This window comes from Amblyraja radiata, chromosome 24, assembly GCF_010909765.2.
Source record: "Amblyraja radiata isolate CabotCenter1 chromosome 24, sAmbRad1.1.pri, whole genome shotgun sequence".
NCBI lineage: Eukaryota > Metazoa > Chordata > Chondrichthyes > Rajiformes > Rajidae > Amblyraja > Amblyraja radiata.
The window spans coordinates 38605776-38624898 of record NC_045979.1 but is presented as its reverse complement, the minus strand read 5'-3'; the positions used below and the strand labels follow the sequence as shown (position 1 = coordinate 38624898).

General features: G+C 45.0%; 1 protein-coding gene across 1 annotated transcript in view; it reads right to left on the bottom strand.

Moving 5' to 3' along the window:
- The window catches only part of LOC116986663 (C4b-binding protein alpha chain-like), a 325485-nt gene that overhangs the window by 255741 nt on the left and 50621 nt on the right, over nt 1-19123 (bottom strand). The gene's annotated exons all lie outside the window — the stretch shown is intronic.

Below are 19123 nucleotides of genomic sequence, written 5' to 3'. Positions count from 1 at the left end.
GGATTTGATTAAAAACGTGTACTTAAACACGACGGAATGTAATGAGGAGCGGATACTTAGAAAGAAAAGTGAAATCTCTACCGAAATGGAAAAGATGTCGGCGATTCTGCGTCCAGTTTCGGAGTTGCATGGAATCAATGGAAGAAATGTGACAGCCGGACGGAGTTCCGTCTCGGAATTTTGGGCGAGAGTTTTATATATTAACTAGACCAAGTGCAGACCCGTTGGGTCTGTTTCCCCAACGGCGTTTTTGGGGGGGGGGGGGAGGGGGGAGAAACTTCTCTAAACATTGTACTACCGTGTACCGATCTGGCTGTATTTTGGCAACTTCCTCTCGTCTCTTGTGCTGTTCTGCTCATTACTGCTTCTCAACGTTGCTTTGTGTTGTTCCTTGAACATCCAGCAACTCGATTGCTCCCATCTCTTTGCATGATGAAAAAAAAAGAGAAAGATATTTATCACGATGTAGATATTCATAAATTTGTAAAGGTAATTTCATCTATTGTAGACATTTATAAACTTCTTAAGACAATTATGTATATAAATTCATTTACCTATAATTTAAAAAAAAAACATTACACAATTATGTACCATTTTGTATTTAATTTGGAAGCTTATTGTTGTGTCTCTTGTTCCATGCAAACTTCCAATAATTTTTGAAGCTCCTCAAGAGGTTCAGTCCTTTCTTGTTCTGTCTCTTGTTCACTTCTGCTCCATGCTGCTTCTCAACATCTCTTTACAGTGTCCATTCACCATCATGCAACTTGTTTGCTCCTGCTTCTGGGCATGAATTTAAAAAAAGGAGATATTTATTTCAATGTAGATATTTATAAAATTCTATCTGTCAATCCATCAACATACAAATAAAGAAGAGTTTTTGTATCATATACCAATTTCGGTGTTTTCTATCAATTTCTTGTTGTGTTGCTTGTTCCCTACTGTCCTTCATTTATTTCTCGCAGATCCCAAAGACGTTCAGTCTAAATATCTCGGATCCAGAAATGAGGCGACAGTGACAGCTCTAGACAAAAAGGCAGCATTTGAATGGTATTAGGGCATTCTGATAAAACTGAAGTAAATTTGTATCATGGATAAAAAAAAACAATGCACGGGTCTGAAATAATCTCAAATACTGACCTTTCATCCATCTTAAGATCTGAAGTTGATTTTCACTGATGGTTACAGAATTTTCAATTCCACTGCAACTCCTGGGAAAATGCAGTCAATCCTTACAAACAAAATAACTCGACAATAGACCAAAGTGGAAAGTAACACTCATGTCAAACAACAGAAAAGGTAACGATAATTTCCTACAAGGCAGAAATTAACCACATAACCTTGATACGCAATGCCATTACCAACACCAAATCCTCAAACATCAATATCTCGTCAATCATCATTTACTCAATAATTGACTCAACAATTGAACTGTACCTGATACATATACCCTAGATGTGCAAGCCTGTAGTTTTATATCCTGCAGCAAATAATCCATCTGCAAGCTTTATCGTGAAGCATGAGAACAGCTCCAGCAACTTTCGATCCAAAAATCAAATACAACTGTTAAGATTTTACATGTCACTTAATGTGTCCTTGAAGCTTTTTCTGAGGCAGCATTTTAAACTTTTGTGTGCAGAAATGCGATTCCTGTGTTAAACATCCCTTGTTGAACTGAGGAGCAATAATCAAAAGTGTCGAAACTCTGGACATTCAGTTCCTTCCTGCATCGCTTTTTGCCTTCAGTTTTGCCTACTTTCATTGACTTTAGGAAAATTTGAGCACTTAATGCAGCAGTCATTTCTCAACAAAGCATTTGTTTAATCACAACATTCCTGGTTGATGTCCCATCTTTCAGGAACACTTTTACTTGTTCCTTCACCTTTCCTCTGCTAAGAGCTACATATAGTTGGCCATGTTGAAATACTGGTTTCTCAAGGTATATCAAGACCTTCTCCATGGTTTGTCCTTGTGCCTTATGAATTGTCATTGCAAAACTCGACAGAATAGGGAATTGGCTCCGCCTAATGGGAATGTTTTCATCTTCTGTCAAATTGATCTTCATCCTAGGAATTAGAACAATATCTTCTTTGTAGGCCCCCATGTTGATTCTAGCAACTATGAGATTATTGTGTAGCTGTTCTACAATCAACCTCGTTCCATTGCATAGCTTTGGGGGTTGCAAGTTTCTGATTAAAACAATTGGAGATCCTTTCTTCAACTCCAATTTGTGTGGTGGTAAACCACAAATCTCGACTGAATCGAGGAATTCCGTTGGGAAGTGAGTTGAATTTGTTCCGTCAGTGACAGAATTGAAAGAATAGTACTCCCTCATGGTTCCAGGGAAGCGTCTGACACACGCAGAATTGATTCTTCTCATCGTATCATTGTGAGGAACCAAGATACAATTGTTAGAGAATAATGTTGCAGGGTGGTCAAATGTTGGATAGATATAATCAATGCAGTCATCCAGTGTTCTTGCTGAGAGAACCATGTCTTCTGGAATGTTAATTTCATTGTCTTCATTCTTTGCAATCTTGTCCTCTCCTACATCCAACAAAAATTTAGAATACTCACCCTTTCCTTCGCTCAATCGCATATTTCTCTTCAATTCAAACTTTGTGAAAGTCCGCCACAAGTACGATGTCTTGATGCAGGCGTTTTGAACATCAATATCACTTCCCATCTTCACTACAGGAAGGAGTTGTCTAAAATCACCACAACAAATGGTAAGAATTCCGCCAAAATGATCCTTTTTGCGGCATACATCTTGAAGAGTTCTGTCCACCGCTTCAAAGCACTCCCTCCTAATCATTGGACACTCATCCCAAACAATGAGCTTCACTCTCCTGAAGAAATCTCCCGTTTTAGAGTTGCTGTTGATGTTGCATGTTGAATCCTCCGTCACATGGATAGGTATCTTGAATCGTGAATGTGCAGTTCTTCCACCAGGCATTAATGTGGCTGCGATACCAGACGATGCTACAGCAATGGCAATTTGACCTTGAGCTCTAACCGTGGAGAGGATCAAATTTATGATAAATGTTTTTCCTGTTCCTCCTGGTGAGTCAATGAAAATCATTGAAGATAGATCCCTCTGCAAGTAGTCGCACACATGGTCATAAACTTCTCTCTGCTCAGCATTCAGCAGAGGCTCATTCTCATCAACAAATCGCTGTTGTTCTGATCTATTGTAATTCAATTCATTAAGTAAATCAACATTTTCACCATCAATGTCCATCCTTTCATTTCTTGGTCGGGGCAAGGTAAAATTTTCCAGTGTGGTGTTGCAATTCTCAAGCTTGTCCTGAATATAAAAGAGAGCCTGATCATGATGTCTGTCATCAATTGTGATATTCTGACCACTTTTTCTTCTTCGCTCGCTTTCAAGGTAATCCTCAGACATGCAATTCTTGAAGCGATCCCATAATTGTAGAGGATCATTGATGTCAGTATTTGTCAGCAGAACAACAAACAAATCCCTGATTGCCCTGGGGAGTCTTGTCATTTCAGCATCTTCCATTGTTTGTTGCCAATGGTCGTCAGCTTCCAACAAACCTCTTTCTCTGCAGACGTCTTTGAAGGAAGGAAGAATTACTCCATTATGTGTCTTCAAGGACTCGAAAGACACTGGTCCTTTCACGTGATGCAGAAGCAGTCTCATGTAGAAGAGGTCACCTAGTTTTGGAGAAATGACATGTATTCGTCCAAGAACGTTGACTTCAAAAATACCTGGGAAGTTATCCACACTCTTTCCAACCTTCCTTCTTTGCCATCTCTTGCTGCTCCATGTATAAAATCGAGGTACATCAACGTACAATAGTGTTCTTGCAAACGGATCTTCAGAACTCAATCGAACAAATTCAGTCAAAGTGGTTCTCGCAATTCCATCATTCATCCCTTGCTGAGCAGCATCAAAAAATACTTGTTGTTGGTCTGGTAGATGTATATCAAGTCGAATGACAGGGGGGTGTCTCTCATGAGTAAGAAATCCAAGGACTGATGCCCCTGCCTCTGAAGGACCAATGTATCTTCCATTCAGGTACTGTTTAATCTCGTCATTTACGTTAATTCCAAAAGCTGCCTGATCACATCCCTTCAAGGTGTACTTGATGACGTATTTGATTGACTGTACAGAGCAGCATATTTCGACGTTGAGGTGACATTTGAAAGCCTTCAATAGTTCTGCATTATAGGGCACAACCCAATTAGAAGTAATAGTCTTTAACGAACGTCCTTCTTGATGTCCCTGAAATCCTCCCATTGCGGGAGATCTTCTCCTGTACAGAGGATACGAATCATCTCCATACATTGTGCTTTCGACAAATGGCTTTGGGAATCTCTTGGTGCATCTTCCTTCCTTCCAACATCGAGATGTGGCCTTGCAGAACGGTCCATGGATCATGTGCTTGAGTACCAATTTATGCAGCTCAGGATCTGCTTGTGGGTCTGGAATTTCAGCTTGCACAAATCTTTCATATTGTTGAGGTCTTGGCTTACTCGCTTCATCAAGCCAAAGCAGACAATGGAAATGAGGCAGGCCTCTCTTCTGATATTCCATAGTCAAGATGAAAGCAATACAGTTTCCAAAGAAGCCATCTGGTCCAGTGACGGTCTTCATGAATATTTTTCTTTTCAGCTCGAATACTCTTGCTATTAATTCCGGTCTATCAGACGGCTGCTGATTTGGAAAGAGGCACTGTCGGATCTCGCTCCAATTTGGATTGCAGGTCATTGTAATGAAGAATGCAGCAGTACCATACTTCCGAACATACATCATGGCGTCCTGGCATCGTCCCATCATATATCTGGGACCACCGACAAATGTTGAAGAGAGGATGATGCGCCTTCCAATGTTTTCCAAGTTATCATCATCATGTAATGCATCCGTCAGTCCTTTGTACGTCGTTGACCTCAACGATACCTGATTCATGCGAATATAATTCAGTCTATCACCTTCAATTTTAGCCGCCATATCTACAAGATATTGTTGGAAGAGTCGTCCTCCTCTCAAAAGCTGGTTGAATTCATTGTCACGATTCATGATCCTATATGCATAATATCGCATTAGTGTCAATTTTCTGCCGGTACTCATTTGGAGTTGTGAATGCCATCCGTCATCACCAAGTGGAAAGAAAAGGATGTATTGAAAACTGTCATAAGACCTATGGGACTCTGAAATGATTTGCAGACCTCCTTCTGCTCCTCCTCTTCCTCTACTTCTCAAGACAATGTGGCGTGATGTTGCCACAGGCTCATTACTGTTTGCTATGAGGACGGCAACTTCATTTGCAGTTTGCGTGTTAAACCTCCGTTCATGTTGGAAAGGTGGCCGATAATTGGGATCAATAACGATTGATGCCTCCGGTAAATCTCTAATTCTCTCCATCGCCATCACAAGTGAATGAATGTAAGGGTTGTTTAGTCTTATCATGTTTTCAAGCGTTTCAACAGTGTCCCTTTGAATACCAGCATCTTGGAGTATACTCATTCGCAACCCAATGCTATCTTGCGGGTCCATGAAATAGATTTGTAAGAATTTATTTTGTTGATCTTGGTCAGGCATCAAAGAACCAATGAAATGATGAATCTGGCCTTGAATGATCACTGAAGGATTCCATCCATGTGACATCACTTCCTTGGCACCAAATGACGTGAATTGAAAGAGACAATTGTATTGTCTAATATTCTTTTGGAACTCATGTGCTTGTGGCGTGTCACCTGTATACAAATTAATGAGTGCATTCGGGAGTGTTTTCAGAGGTGCAATCTTGACCTTACCCTTCATGCAGCAAAAGTTGGTCGTTTCTGCTGAGAAGTGTTGAGCTCGACAATGAAGGCAAACATGGATCATTTGACCAACATCAGCATTAATATTTCTCCTTTTTAGTCGTGCATTTCGTTGTTCATCCAGCCTTCCAGTTCTTTCATTTCCCATCTCTGAATCCCTTCTCATTTGTATTATTTCTTGATGTTCCTCAAGATGTTGAGATGTTTCTTGATGCATTTCTTGAGTTCTTCTCTCCTGCTCCCTCTCTCGTTTATTTCTGAGACGCTGACTTGTTTCTGGCTCTGTCTCTTGAGTTATTCTCTCCAGGTCCCTCTCTTGTTTATTTCTGAGACGTTGACTTTTTTCTTGCTCTGTCTCTGGAGTTCTTCTCTCCTGCTCCCTCTCTCGTTTATTTCTGAGACGTTGACCTCTTTTTGGCTCTGTCTCTCGAGTCCTTATCTCCTGCTCCCTCTCTCGTTTATTTCTGAGACGTTGACTTCTTTTTGGCTCTGTCTCTCGAGTCCTTCTCTCCTGCTCCCTCTCTCGTTTATTTCTGAGACGTTGACATCTTTTTGGCTCTGTCTCTCGAGTCCTTATCTCCTGCTCCCTCTCTCGTTTATTTCTGAGACGTTGACTTTTTTTTTGCTCTGCCTCTCGAGTCCTTCTCTCCTGCTCCCTCTCTCGTTTATTTCTGAGACGTTGACTTATTTCTGGCTCTGTCTCTTGTGTTCTTCTCTCCTGCTCCAACTCTTGTTTATTGATGAGACGTTGACTTCTTTTTGGCTCTGTCTCTCGAGTCCTTCTCTCCTGCTCATTCTCTCGTTTATTTCTGAGACGTTGACTTCTTTCTGGCTCTGTCTCTTGAGTTGTTCTCTCCTGCTCCCTCTCTCGTTTATTTCTGAGATGTTGAGTTGTTTTTTGCTGCATCTCATGTACACTTCTCTCCCGCTGTCTCCCCTGTCTATCTTCTAGACACTGAGATGTTTCAGGCTGTGTCTCTTGTGCCCTTCTCTCCTGGTTCGTCTCATGTGCACTTCTCTCCCGCTGTGTACCCTGACTATCTTGGAGACAGTGAGATGTTTCTGGCTGTGTCTGTTGTGCCCTTTTCTCCTTGTTTATTTCTGGATTATCTCGGAGATTTTGTGTTGTTTCTTGCTGAGTCAGTTGTTCCTTTCTCCTCCTCATTACTTCTCGATGTTTCTTTTTCTCATCACACGACCGCCCTGTATGTTTATTCTTTCCTCTTGGCATGATTTGAAAACAGAATCTCTGTTGGCAATGAAGACTGTAATAAGTTATACAAAATGGAATTTTTCCGAATTTTAAAAAGCCGAAACACACTCTCAGATGAATTTATTCAAAATGGTAGATATGAGATCAAATGAAATAAATCACAAAGAAATTTTGTTGAAATCTCAGTTGTCAAAGAAAACAGATCAATTTCTTGAAAATTGTTCCTTTCCTCTAGAATGAAATCAATCACAATGAAACCTGTTGCCAATTACAATGAAATGTCTTTTTAAATATGTTATCAATTTAAACGTCAAATAAAAACCAATAAAATGTTTTCAATGAAAGACAATCGTTAATCTCAAAATTGTAAAGATGTAACAAATGGGTTAATTTTAATGTTAGAAAACAGTCTTTATGAATTAAAGACAATAGTCAAGAAGTCTGTATTCTCAAAATGATAAAGATTTTTCAAATTGGGTAAATTTAACGTATAAAAAGTTTATGTCAAAATATTTTGTGTAAAAAATTTAAAAAATAGTCAACGATGACAGTGAAAAAACAATCAATTTGAATCTAAGTTGTCAATGAAAAGTCAGCAATTATTTTTTTGTTAAACAGTTTTTGAAATTAAAAGTATGTGTTAAAATGCAGTAATATTAAGTGAGAAGTAAATCAATTCAATGAAAAACAAACAATGAATTTTACAATGAAATGCAATCAAATGGTAATGTTATAAAATTATTCGTTTAAATGAAATGCACTCTTCTCTATGCCTGCGCCTCCACAAACAGATCAGAGCGTCTTCACACTATGCACCCGACCTCACAACTTATCTTCTTTTAAAAAAGTCAACGATGACAAAGTGAAATTTCAATGATTTTAGTTTTCAAAGGCAAGCTTTTAGAATCTAGAAATTTCAAAATGGTAAAGATGAAACAAACGTGGAATATTTAACGTTAGTAAAACGTTTTTTCAGAGGCAGGGGAGGAAGAGGGGGAGGGGAGGGGGGAGAGAGGGAGGGAGGGGTGTTGAAATTATCAGTTTTTAAAAGTAATGTTAAGTGAGAAATAAATCAAAGCAATGAAATAAAAATATAGAATTTAACAATAAAATGTTAATGTTAAAAATGAAATGCACTCTTGAAGATTTATAATGAACAGTTAAATGAGAAAAATCAAATTGATAAAAATAAAGAAAATTACAATGAAATGCAATAAAATGTTATTCTTTAAAAAATAAGCTTGTAAATTAAATGGAATTTTTAAGATTTATATAATGAGCAGGTTGATGTGATACAAATAAATTCAATCCAATAAAAATAAAGCTGATTTTTATCGTCAGACAAATGCAATCCACGACTCCTGTCTTCACAAGCAAAGTAAGAATGACGGTTAGTGAAGAATTCAAACAATCGCTGAGCGTTCAAGATGATGTGTGCGCGCCTCCTGCACCAAAGGGGGGGGGGGGGGGGGTGGTGCGTTTGTCGTCACACACAAAGATGAGGAGGGAGAGGGGGAAAAGTGTGGAGGGAGGGGGGGTGTGGGATCGGAGGTGGAGAGGGGTGAGGGGGAGGGAGGGGTGTTGAAATTATTAGTCTTTAAAAGTAATGTTAAGTGAGAAATAAATCAATTCAATGAAATACAAATATTGAATTTAACAATAAAATGTTAATGTTAAAAATGAAATGCACTCCTGAAGATTTATAATGAACAGTTAAATTAGTAAATTCAAATTGATAAAAATAAAGAAAATAACAATGAAATGCAATAAAATATTTTTTTTTTAAAAATAAGCTTGTAAATTAAATTGACTTTTTAAGATTTATATAATGATCAGGTTGATGTGAAACAAATAAATTCTATCCAATAAAAATAAAGCTGATTATTATTGTCAGACAAATGCAATCCACGACTCCTGTCTTCACAAGCAAAGTCAGAATGACGGTTAGTGAAGAATTCAAACATTTGCTGAGCGTTCAAGATGCTGTGCGCGCGCCTCCTGCACCAAAGGGGGGGGGGGGGTGGTGCGTTTGTCGTCACACACAAAGATGAGGAGGGAGAGGGGGAAGAGTGTGGAGGGAGGGGGGGTGTGGGATCGGAGGTGGAGAGGGGTGTGGGGGTCTAAGCTATTGCAGTAAAGTAAACAGTGTCACTAATGCCAGCGTGTTGTAGAGTAATTAGTCGTTAAGAAATAAGTTCGGTGCTTCCTGTGAAAACCTACCGGTACTCGCGGTAAAGTGAAGAAGCGGTCTCAATTAATAAGCGGCCGATTGGCGATCGTCGAGGCGAGGATCATATCTGTGGCCGGGCAGGGGGGGGGGGGGGGGGGGGGGGGTGGGTGGTCGTCAGTATTGTTAGTCTGCTCGTTTTCGGACCATGATAACGGGAGAAAAAGGGAGTGAAATTGATTGCTATTTGCCGCGAGTTCGTAAGTTACGCGATCGGAGCATTTTGTCCCTGCATGTTTTCGCATGAAGCTCCGAGATTATCTGTTATAGAATAATAACTGTACAACAGGCTGGCATTAGTGACAATGTTCAATTCACCGCGTTATAGTTCAGGCCCTCAATTTCATGAATGAATGTCTGAGTAAGTGAGTGAGTGAGTGAATGAATAAGGAATGAATGAATGAATGAATGAATCTATTAACGTTATAAAGGGTGCAATTAGATTAATTAAAGTCCATACAGTTAGATGTTCATAAATTCCGGCCTTTAGTCTTTCCTTTCAGGTAGGTGATTCATGGGTTCATTTGTGTTCCAGCACATCAGCATGGACCTTGTTCTCTTGCATTTTTATCCACTTCGCAGCACTTTCTTCTGTCTTTTTTTATGTTTTTTGCACTAAATACAATGAAGCTGATGCAAGTTTCCATGACATTTATTCCACAGAACAACACATTTGAATCTCCAGTAAAACAGGCATCTGTGAAGCCCTCTCAGCCATTTTGTGTGCTGGCCTGAAACAAAGCGCGTGATTGGCCAACTGGCAGACAACTCAATGTCAAACGTGCATTGATTGGAATATTAAAATCTCGACATATTGTTCGTTCTTCTCTAATTTAATTAAGTTGTGCATGTGTTGTTCATATCGAGTTTCAGGGGTCTGAAACACGTTAATATTTTTACATAATATGTGAACATCTCATGTTGTTTTGAAAGCTCCTCGGCTCACAGGCTATTCTCTGTACGGTAACTATGGCAACGATGTCTTTGAGCATCGGGGCTTGTGTGGGTGATAAGCCAGTTTAGTTTTGAAGTATTGGGGGGGGGGGGGGGGGGTGTATGTTATCCATTAAAAACGTGCGCTTAAACACGATGGAATGAAATGAGAAGCGCATACTTAGAAAGAAAAGCGAAATCTCTGACGAAGTGGAAAAGACGTGGGCGGTCCTGCGGCCCCCAATAGCCCCCAAAGGGGGGGGGGGGGGGGGGCCGCACACACACTAACCACCCCCACACACAGAGTTGGAAAAGTGCATAAAGACCGTTCCCTACCTGTAGCCCCCAGGGGAGATTTGGTCGTCGAAGTCGGGTCCCTGCCGTCTTAAAATAGCGTATCTTGAAGTCGTCGAAGTCGGGTCCGTCTCGGCAACGCGTGGGGGTGGTGGTGGGGGGGTCAGCGGTGCGGCATCACACACACGAAGCTTCGACACACACAGAGCCTTAAAAGTGTAAATGCCCGACCTCTTTTCCGTTTTTCTCTAATTTAATTAAGATGTGCAGGTGGTGTTCTTATCGAGGTTCAGGGGTGAATGACGTAAATATTTTCACACAATATGGGAACATCTCATGTTGTCTTGAAGGCTCCTCGGCCCACATCTGACTCTCTGTACTGTCACTATGGCAACGATGTCTATGAGCACTGGGCATTGTGACATCACACGATGGAACGTTCACCATTGGCTGGGGCTCCTGCATAGGCATATGTAAATGAATCCATTCCGATTGGACATATGTGAAGATTGGGCATTGTGACATCACACGATGGAACGCTCAGCAGGGGCTGGTGCTGGTGAAGGTTCTGTGGGTGTGAAGCCAGTTTAGTTTTGAAATATTGGGGGGGGGGGGGGGGGGGTTAGGATTTGATTAAAAACGTACACTTAAACACGTCGAAATGTAATGAGGAACGGATACTTAGAAAGAAAAGAGAAATCTCTACCAAAATGGAAAAGATGTCGGCGATTCAGCGTTCCCCCTTATCCTTAAACTTTGACCCCTTGTTCTGGTCTTCCCCAACATCCGGAACAATCTTCCTGCATCTAGCCTGTCCAACCCCTTAAGAATTTTAAACGTCTCTATAAGATACCCCCTCAATCTTCTAAAATCTAGCGATTACAAGGCGAGTCTATCCAGTCTTTCTTCATATGAAAGTTCTGACATAACAGGAATCAGCCTGGTGAACCTTCTCTGTACTCCCTCTCTATGGCAACGATGTCTTTGAGCATTGGGCATTGTGACATCACACGATGGAACGTTCACCATTGGCTGGGGCTCCTGCATAGGCATATGTAAATGGATCCATTCCGATTGGACATATGTGAAGATTGGGCATTGTGACATCACACGATGGAACGTTCAGCAGGGGCTGGGGCTGGAGAAGGTTCTGTGGGTGTGAAGCCAGTTCAGTTTTGAAATATTGGGGGGGGGGGGGGAAGGATTTGATTAAAAACGTGTACCTAAACACGACGGAATGTAATGAGGAGCGGATACGTAGAAAGAAAAGCGAAATCTCTTCCGAAATGGAAAAGACGCGGGCGGTCCTGCGTCCAGTTTCGGAGTTGCAGGGAATCAATGGAAGAAATGTGACAGCCGGACGGAGTTCCGTTTCGGAATCTTGGGCGAGAGTTTTATATATTACTAGACCAAGTGCAGACCCGTTGGGTCTGTTTCCCCAACGGCGTTTTGCAGGGGGGGGGGGGAGGGGGGGCTGCGGCATCAAACTCATATTAACCAACCCCCAAACACACAGGTGGGGGGAGGGAGGGGGGATGTGAAGAGGGGAGGGAGGGGAGAGGAGGTGGAGGAAATGGGACAGATTTGGGAGGGAAAGGAGAGCGGGGTAGGGGGTGAGAGAGGGGGATGGGGAGAGAGATGTGGTGGAGGGGGAGGATGGGGAGGTAGGGAAGGAGGGAGGGAGGGGGAGAGGGGTGGGGGAGAGAGGGGAAAGAGTGGGGAGGGAGGTGGAGAGGGGTAGGGGGAGTGATGGAAGAGGGACAGAGGGGTAGGAGGAAGGGGGTGGCGTAGAGAGGGAAGGGGGGGTGGGGGAGAGAGGGATGGGTGGGAGAGGGGTGCGGAGAGGGAAACATAGAACCATTGAAATTAAGTGCAGGAGTAGGCCATTCGGCCCTTCGAGCCTGCACCACCATTCAATATGATCGTGGCTGATCATCCAACTCAGTATCCTGTACCTGCCTTCTCTCCATACCCCCTGATCCCTTTAGCCACAAGGACCACAATACAGCCAATGAACAGGCCTCAACCACCTTCTGTGCCAGTGAATTCCAGAGATTCACCACTCTCTGTGTGAAAAATGTTTTTCTCATCTAGGTCCTAAAAGATTTACCCCTTATCCTTAAACTGTGACCCCTTGTTCTGGACTTCCCCAACATCTGGAACAATCTTCCTGCATCTAGCCTGTCCAACCCCTTAAGAATCTTGTAAGTTTCTATAAGATACCGCCTCAATCTTCTAAATTCTAGCGAGTACAAACCGAGTCTATCCAGTCTTTCGTCATATGAAAGTCCTGACATCCCAGGAATCAGCCTGGTGAACCTTCTCTGTACTCCCTCTATGGCAACATTGGGCATTGTGACATAACACGATGGAACGTTCACCATGGGCTGGGGCTGGTGCTGCTTCTATGGGTGAGAAGCCAGTTTATTTTTGAAATATTGGGGGGGGGGTGGGTTAGGATTTGATTAAAAACGTGCACTTAAACACGACGACCAATGGCAAACCCGTTGGGTCTGATCCCCCAACGCAGCCGTTCCCTACCCGTAGCCCCCACTGGGGGGGGGTGGGGGGCGGCATCACACACACTAACCACCCCCACACACAGAGTTGGAAAAGTGTATAAAGACCGTTCTATACCTGTAGCCCCCAGGGGAGACGTGGTCGTCGAAGTTGGGTTCCGGCCGTCTTAAAATAGCGTATCTTGAAGTCGTCGAAGTCGGGTCCGTCTCGGCAACGCGGGGGGGGGGGGGGGTGTGGCGGGGCGGCATCACACACACGAAGCATGCCCACACACAGAGCCTTAAAAGTGTAATGCCCCAACGCAGCAGTTGCCTACCCGCAGCCCTCACGGGAGACGTGGTCCTCGAAGTAGTGCCGTCCCCGAAAGGCCGTTTTTAAATGGCGTCGCTTGAGGTTGTGCTACGGGCGCCAGCAGCCGTTATGGTCGCTGGCCAGCAGGAGGCGACAAAATGAGTGAGGGGGGGGGGGGGGGAGGAGATGGTTTTAATGAAAAAAATGGACATAAACATAACGAAATGTAATGAGGAGTGGATAGCTGGAAGGGAAAGTGAAATGTCTACCGAAATGTCTGCTTGTATGGGGGAGAAGCCAGTTTGTATTTGAAAAACTGGGGGGGGGGGGAGAAGGCATTACACTTTTGCGTATGTGAGCATTGGGCATTGTGACATCACACGTTGGAACGTTCAGCAGGGGCTGGGGCTGGTGAAGCTTCTGTGGGTGTGAAGACAGTTTAGTTTTGAAATATTGGGGGGGGGGGGGGGGTATGTTATCCATTAAAAACGTGCGCTTAAACACGACGGAATGAAATGAGAAGCGCATACTTAGAAAGAAAAGCGAAATCTCTGACGAAGTGGAAAAGACGTTGGTGGTCCTGCGGCCCCCAATAGCCCCCAATGGGGGGGGGGGGGGGGGGCCCCACACACACTAACCGCCCCCACACACAGAGTTGGAAAAGTGCATAAAGACCGTTCCCTACCTGTAGCCCCCAGGGGAGATTTGGTCGTCGAAGTCGGGTCCCTGCCGTCTTAAAATAGCGTATCTTGAAGTCGTCGAAGTCGGGTCCGTCTCGGCAACGCGTGGGGGGGGTGGTGGGGGGGTTAGCGGTGCGGCATCACACACACGAAGCTTCGACACACACAGAGCCTTAAAAGTGTAAATGCCCGACCTCTTTTCCGTTTTTCTCTAATTTAATTAAGATGTGCAGGTGGTGTTCTTATCGAGGTTCAGGGGTGAATGACGTAAATATTTTCACACAATATGGGAACATCTCATGTTGTCTTGAAGGCTCCTCGGCCCACATCTGACTCTCTGTACTGTCACTATGGCAACGATGTCTATGAGCACCGGGCATTGTGACATCACACGATGGAACGTTCACCATTGGCTTGGGCTCCTGCATAGGCATATGTAAATGGGTCCATTCCGATTGGACATATGTGAAGATTGGGCATTGTGACATCACACGATGGAACGTTCAGCAGGGGCTGGGGCTGGTGAAGGTTCTGTGGGTGTGAAGCCAGTTTAGTTTTGAAATATTGGGGGGGGGGGGTGAATGATTTGATTAAAAACGTGTACTTAAACACGACGGAATGTAATGAGGAGCGGATACTTAGAAAGAAAAGTGAAATCTCTACCGAAATGGAAAAGATGTCGGCGATTCTGCGTCCAGTTTCGGAGTTGCAGGGAATCAATGGAAGAAATGTGACAGCCGGACGGAGTTCCGTTTCGGAATTTTGGGCGAGAGTTTTATATATTAATAGATATGATAGATTGTCAGTGTACAGTACAGAGATAACGAAATGCATTTAGCATCTCCCTGGAAGAGCGACATAGCAAATGATTTAAATAAATAATAATAAGTGATAATAAGTGTCCGGGGGGTGGGGGGGTGATTGGCAGTCACCGAGGTACGTTGTTGAGTAGAGTGACAGCCGCCGGGAAGAAGCTGTTCCTGGACCTGCTGGTTCGGCAACGGAGAGACCTGTAGCGCCTCCCGGATGGTAGGAGGGTAAACAGTCCATGGTTGGGGTGAGAGCAGTCCTTGGCGATGCTGAGCGCCCTCCGCAGATAACGCTTGCTTTGGACAGACTCAATGGAGGGGAGCGAGGAACCGGTGATGCGTTGGGCAATTTTCACCACCCTCTGCAATGCCTTCCGGTCGGAGACAGAGCAGTTGCCATACCATACTGTGATGCAGTTGGTAAGGATGCTCTCGATGGTGCAGCGGTAGAAGTTCACCAGGATCTGAGGAGACAGATGGACCTTCTTCAGTCTCCTCAGGAAGAAGAGACGCTGGTGAGCCTTCTTGATCAGAGTTGAGGTATTGTGGGTCCAAGAGAGGTCATCGGAGATGTTGACTCCCAGGAACCTGAAGCTAGAAACACGTTCCACCTCCGTCCCGTTAATGTGGATGGGGGTGTGCGTGCCGCCCCTGGACTTCCTGAAGTCTACAATGAGCTCCTTGGTCTTCTTGGAGTTAAGGGCCAGGTTGTTGTCAGCGCACCATGCTGCTAAGTGCTGGACCTCCTCCCTGTAGGCCGACTCATCGTTGTTGCTGATGAGGCCAATCACCGTTGTATCATCTGCATACTTGATGATGGTGTTAGTACCATGTACAGGTGTGCAGTCATAGGTGAAGAGGGAGTAGAGGAGGGGGCTCAGCACACAGCCCTGTGGAACGCCGGTGTTCAGGGTGAGGGTTGAAGAGGTGTGCTTGTCTAACCTAACAGACTGGGGTCTGTTGGTTAGAAAGTCCAGTATCCAGTTGCAGAGGGAGGGGTCGATGCCCAGGTTACCGAGTTTGGTGATCAGTTTTGATGGTATAATGGTGTTGAATGCTGAGCTGTAATCGATGAACAGCATTCTTACGTAAGTGTCTCTGTTGTCGAGGTGGGAGAGGGCGGAGTGAAGTGCCGTTGAGATGGCATCCTCCGTACTCCTGTTCTTGCGGTAGGCAAACTGATAGGGATCCAGTGTGGGGGGTAGGCAGCTTTTGAGGTGTGCCAGGACCAGCCTCTCGAAGCACTTGGTGATGATGGGGGTAAGTGCAACTGGGCGGAAGTCGTTGAGGCTTGCCGCAGTGGAGTGTTTTGGCACTGGCACGATGGAGGTGGATTTAAGGCACGTGGGGACAACTGCTTGGGCAAGTGACAGGTTGAAGATGTCAGTCCAGACGTCTGTCAGCTGCGCAGCACAGGCCCTGAGCACGCGCCCGGGGATGCCGTCAGGGCCAGCAGCTTTACGTGCATTAGTCCTACTCAGTGCCACGAATACGTCGTAGGGGGTGAGTGTGAGGGGTTGGTGATCGGCAGGTAGCACAGCCTTGATGGCTGTCTCTAGATTGTCCCTGTCGAAGCGGCCATAGAAGTGGTTAAGCTCCTCAAGGAAGGAGGCGTCGCTGGATGTGGGGGTGGTGTTGGAGGGTCTGTAGTCCGTGATGGCCTGGATGCCTTGCCACATGCGTCGGGGGTCGGAGTTGTTGTTGAAGTGCTCCTCAATCCTGAGCTTATGGCAGTGCTTGGCCTTCTTGATGCCCCTCTTCAGGTTAGCCCTGGCTGAACTGTAGGCTCGAGCATCGCCTGACCTGAAAGCGGTGTCCCGTGCTTTCAGCAGTAGCCTGACCTCGCTGTTCATCCATGGCTTCTGATTCGGGAATATGGTCACCTGTTTGAGGGAGGTGACACTATTGATGGTGGAGTTTATAAAGTCCAGAACAGAGGATGTGTAGGAATCAATGTCCGTGTGGGAGTCAAGGGTGGCCTGGGCTGCAAACGCCTTCCAGTCAGTGTTTCCAAAACACTGCTGAAGTGTGAAGTCCGCTTCCTCTGACCAGACTTTAACTGTCCTCACAGTTGGTTTAACTTGCTAGTGTTGCTCCTATTTCCCTCTTCCAAATCATTAATATATATATGATAAACAGTTGCGGCCCCAACACCGAGCCTTGTGGCACTCCACTCGCCACTGCCTGCCATCCTGACATTTCGGGTCAAGACCCTTCTTCAGACTAATGTGGGTGGGGTGGGGGGGCGGGAAAAAGAAGAAGCGAAGAGAGTAGGCTGTGGGAGAGCTGGATAGGAGGGAGAAAGCAAGGATTACCTGAAATTGGCGAAGTCAATGTTCATACCGCTGGGGTGTAAACTGCCCAAGCAAAATATGAGGACAGGAAGGTCGGATTCGGAATGGGAGGGGTTGAAGTGCTGAGCCACCGGGAGATCAGGTTGGTTATTGCGAACTGAGTGGAGGTGTTGGGTGAAGCAATCGCCAAGCCGACGCTTGGTCTCACCGATGTAAAACAGTTATAATAATAATAATACATTTTATTTATGGGCGCCTTTCAAGAGTCTCAAGGACACCTAACAAAAATTTAGCAGGTAGAGGAAAAATATGTAAGGGGAATGAAATAAATAGTAGAGACATGACTAGTATACAAAGTAAATACAGAATTCAATACAAAACACAGTATGAGGCAATTAATGCACAGATGAAAAGGGACGGGGACGTGGGGCTAAGGATAGGCAGAAGTGAAGAGATGGGTCTTGAGGCGGAACTGGAAGATGGTGAGGGACACGGAATTGCAGATCAGTTGGGGGAGGGAGTTCCAGAGCCTGGGAGCTGCCCTGGAGAAGGCTCTGTCCCCAAAACTGCGGAGGTTGGACTTGTGGATGGAGAGACCAGCTGATGTGGATCTGAGGGACCGTGAGGGTTGGTAGGGGGAGAGGAGGTCAGTGAGATATGGGGGGGCAGATGGTGGAGGGTTTTGTAGGTGAGGATCAGGATTTTGTAGGTGATCCGGTGGGAGATGGGAAGCCAGTGAAGTTGTTTGAGGACTGAAGTGATGTGATGCCAGGATTTGGTATGGGTGATGAGTCGGGCGGCTGCGTTCTGGACCAGTTGGAGTCGGTTGATGTAGGTGGAGCTGATGCCAAGGAGAAGTGAGTTGCAATAGTCCAGTCGGGAGGAGATGAAGGCATGGATGAGTCTTTCAGCAGCGGGCGGTGTGAGAGAGGGTCTGAGTTTGGCGATATTGCGGAGATGAAAGAAGGAGGTTTTAATGACATGGCGGATGTGAGGCTCAAGGGAGAGGGTGGAATCAAAGATCACGCCAAGGTTGCGGGCCTGGGGAGTTGACACCTGGAACAGCGGATGCAGTAGATGAGGTTGGAGGAGGTGCAGGTGAACCTCTGCCTCACCTGGAAAGACTTCTTGGGTCCTTGGATGGGAGTCAAGGGGGGAGGTAAAGCGACAAGTGTAATATTTCCTGCGGTTGCAAGGGAAAGTACCTGGGGAGGGGGTAGTTTGGGTGGGAAGGGACAAATTGACAAGGGAGTTACGGAGGGAATGGTCTCTGCGGAAAGCAGAAAGGGGAGGAGATGGTAAGATGTGGCCAGTGGTGGGATCCCGTTGGAGGTGGCGAAAATATGTTGTATGCGACGACTGGTAGGGTGGAAGGTGAGGACAAGGGGGAACTCTGTCCTTGTTACGAGTAGGGGGATGGGGAGTGATAGCGGAGCTGCGGGATATAGAGGCAACCTTGGTGAGAGCCTCTTCTATAATAGAAGAGGGGAACCCCCATCTCCAATGCCCTGGTCTAGAACTCTTTGTTCTGGAGGAATTGGGAGTATGGGATAGAAGTCCTTACAGGAAGCAGGGTGAAAACAAGTGTAGTCCAGATAACCATGGGAGTCAGTGGGTTTGTAGTACATGTCGGTCAGTAGTCTGTTGCCTGCGATGGAGATGGTGAGGTCTAGAAACGGTAGGGAGTTGTTGGTGAATGAGTGCCGGATGGAAGTTAGTGGTGAAATGGATGGAGTCCCAGTGGGGGAACCAATTACTCTGCAAGTAAGAATTTCATTGTTCCATCTGGGAGATATGACAATAAAACACTCTTGACTCTTGATATCGAAAGGGGACCCAGCGGGGGCTGTCTGCTGCTACGTGCACTGGCAGGCCTGGTTCACCACTGTGAGCAGAAAATCAACTTTTTGTAACTTTGTCAGAAACGTGGTGACTCTTGTGTACTACCTAGATGAGGTCTGCTGTATGATATTACCAGATTGTATGCATGACGAAACATTTCACTGGACCTAGGCACATGTAACAATAAAGTATCACTGAATCATTAATTAGTCTCCTAACTAACCTTGACAATT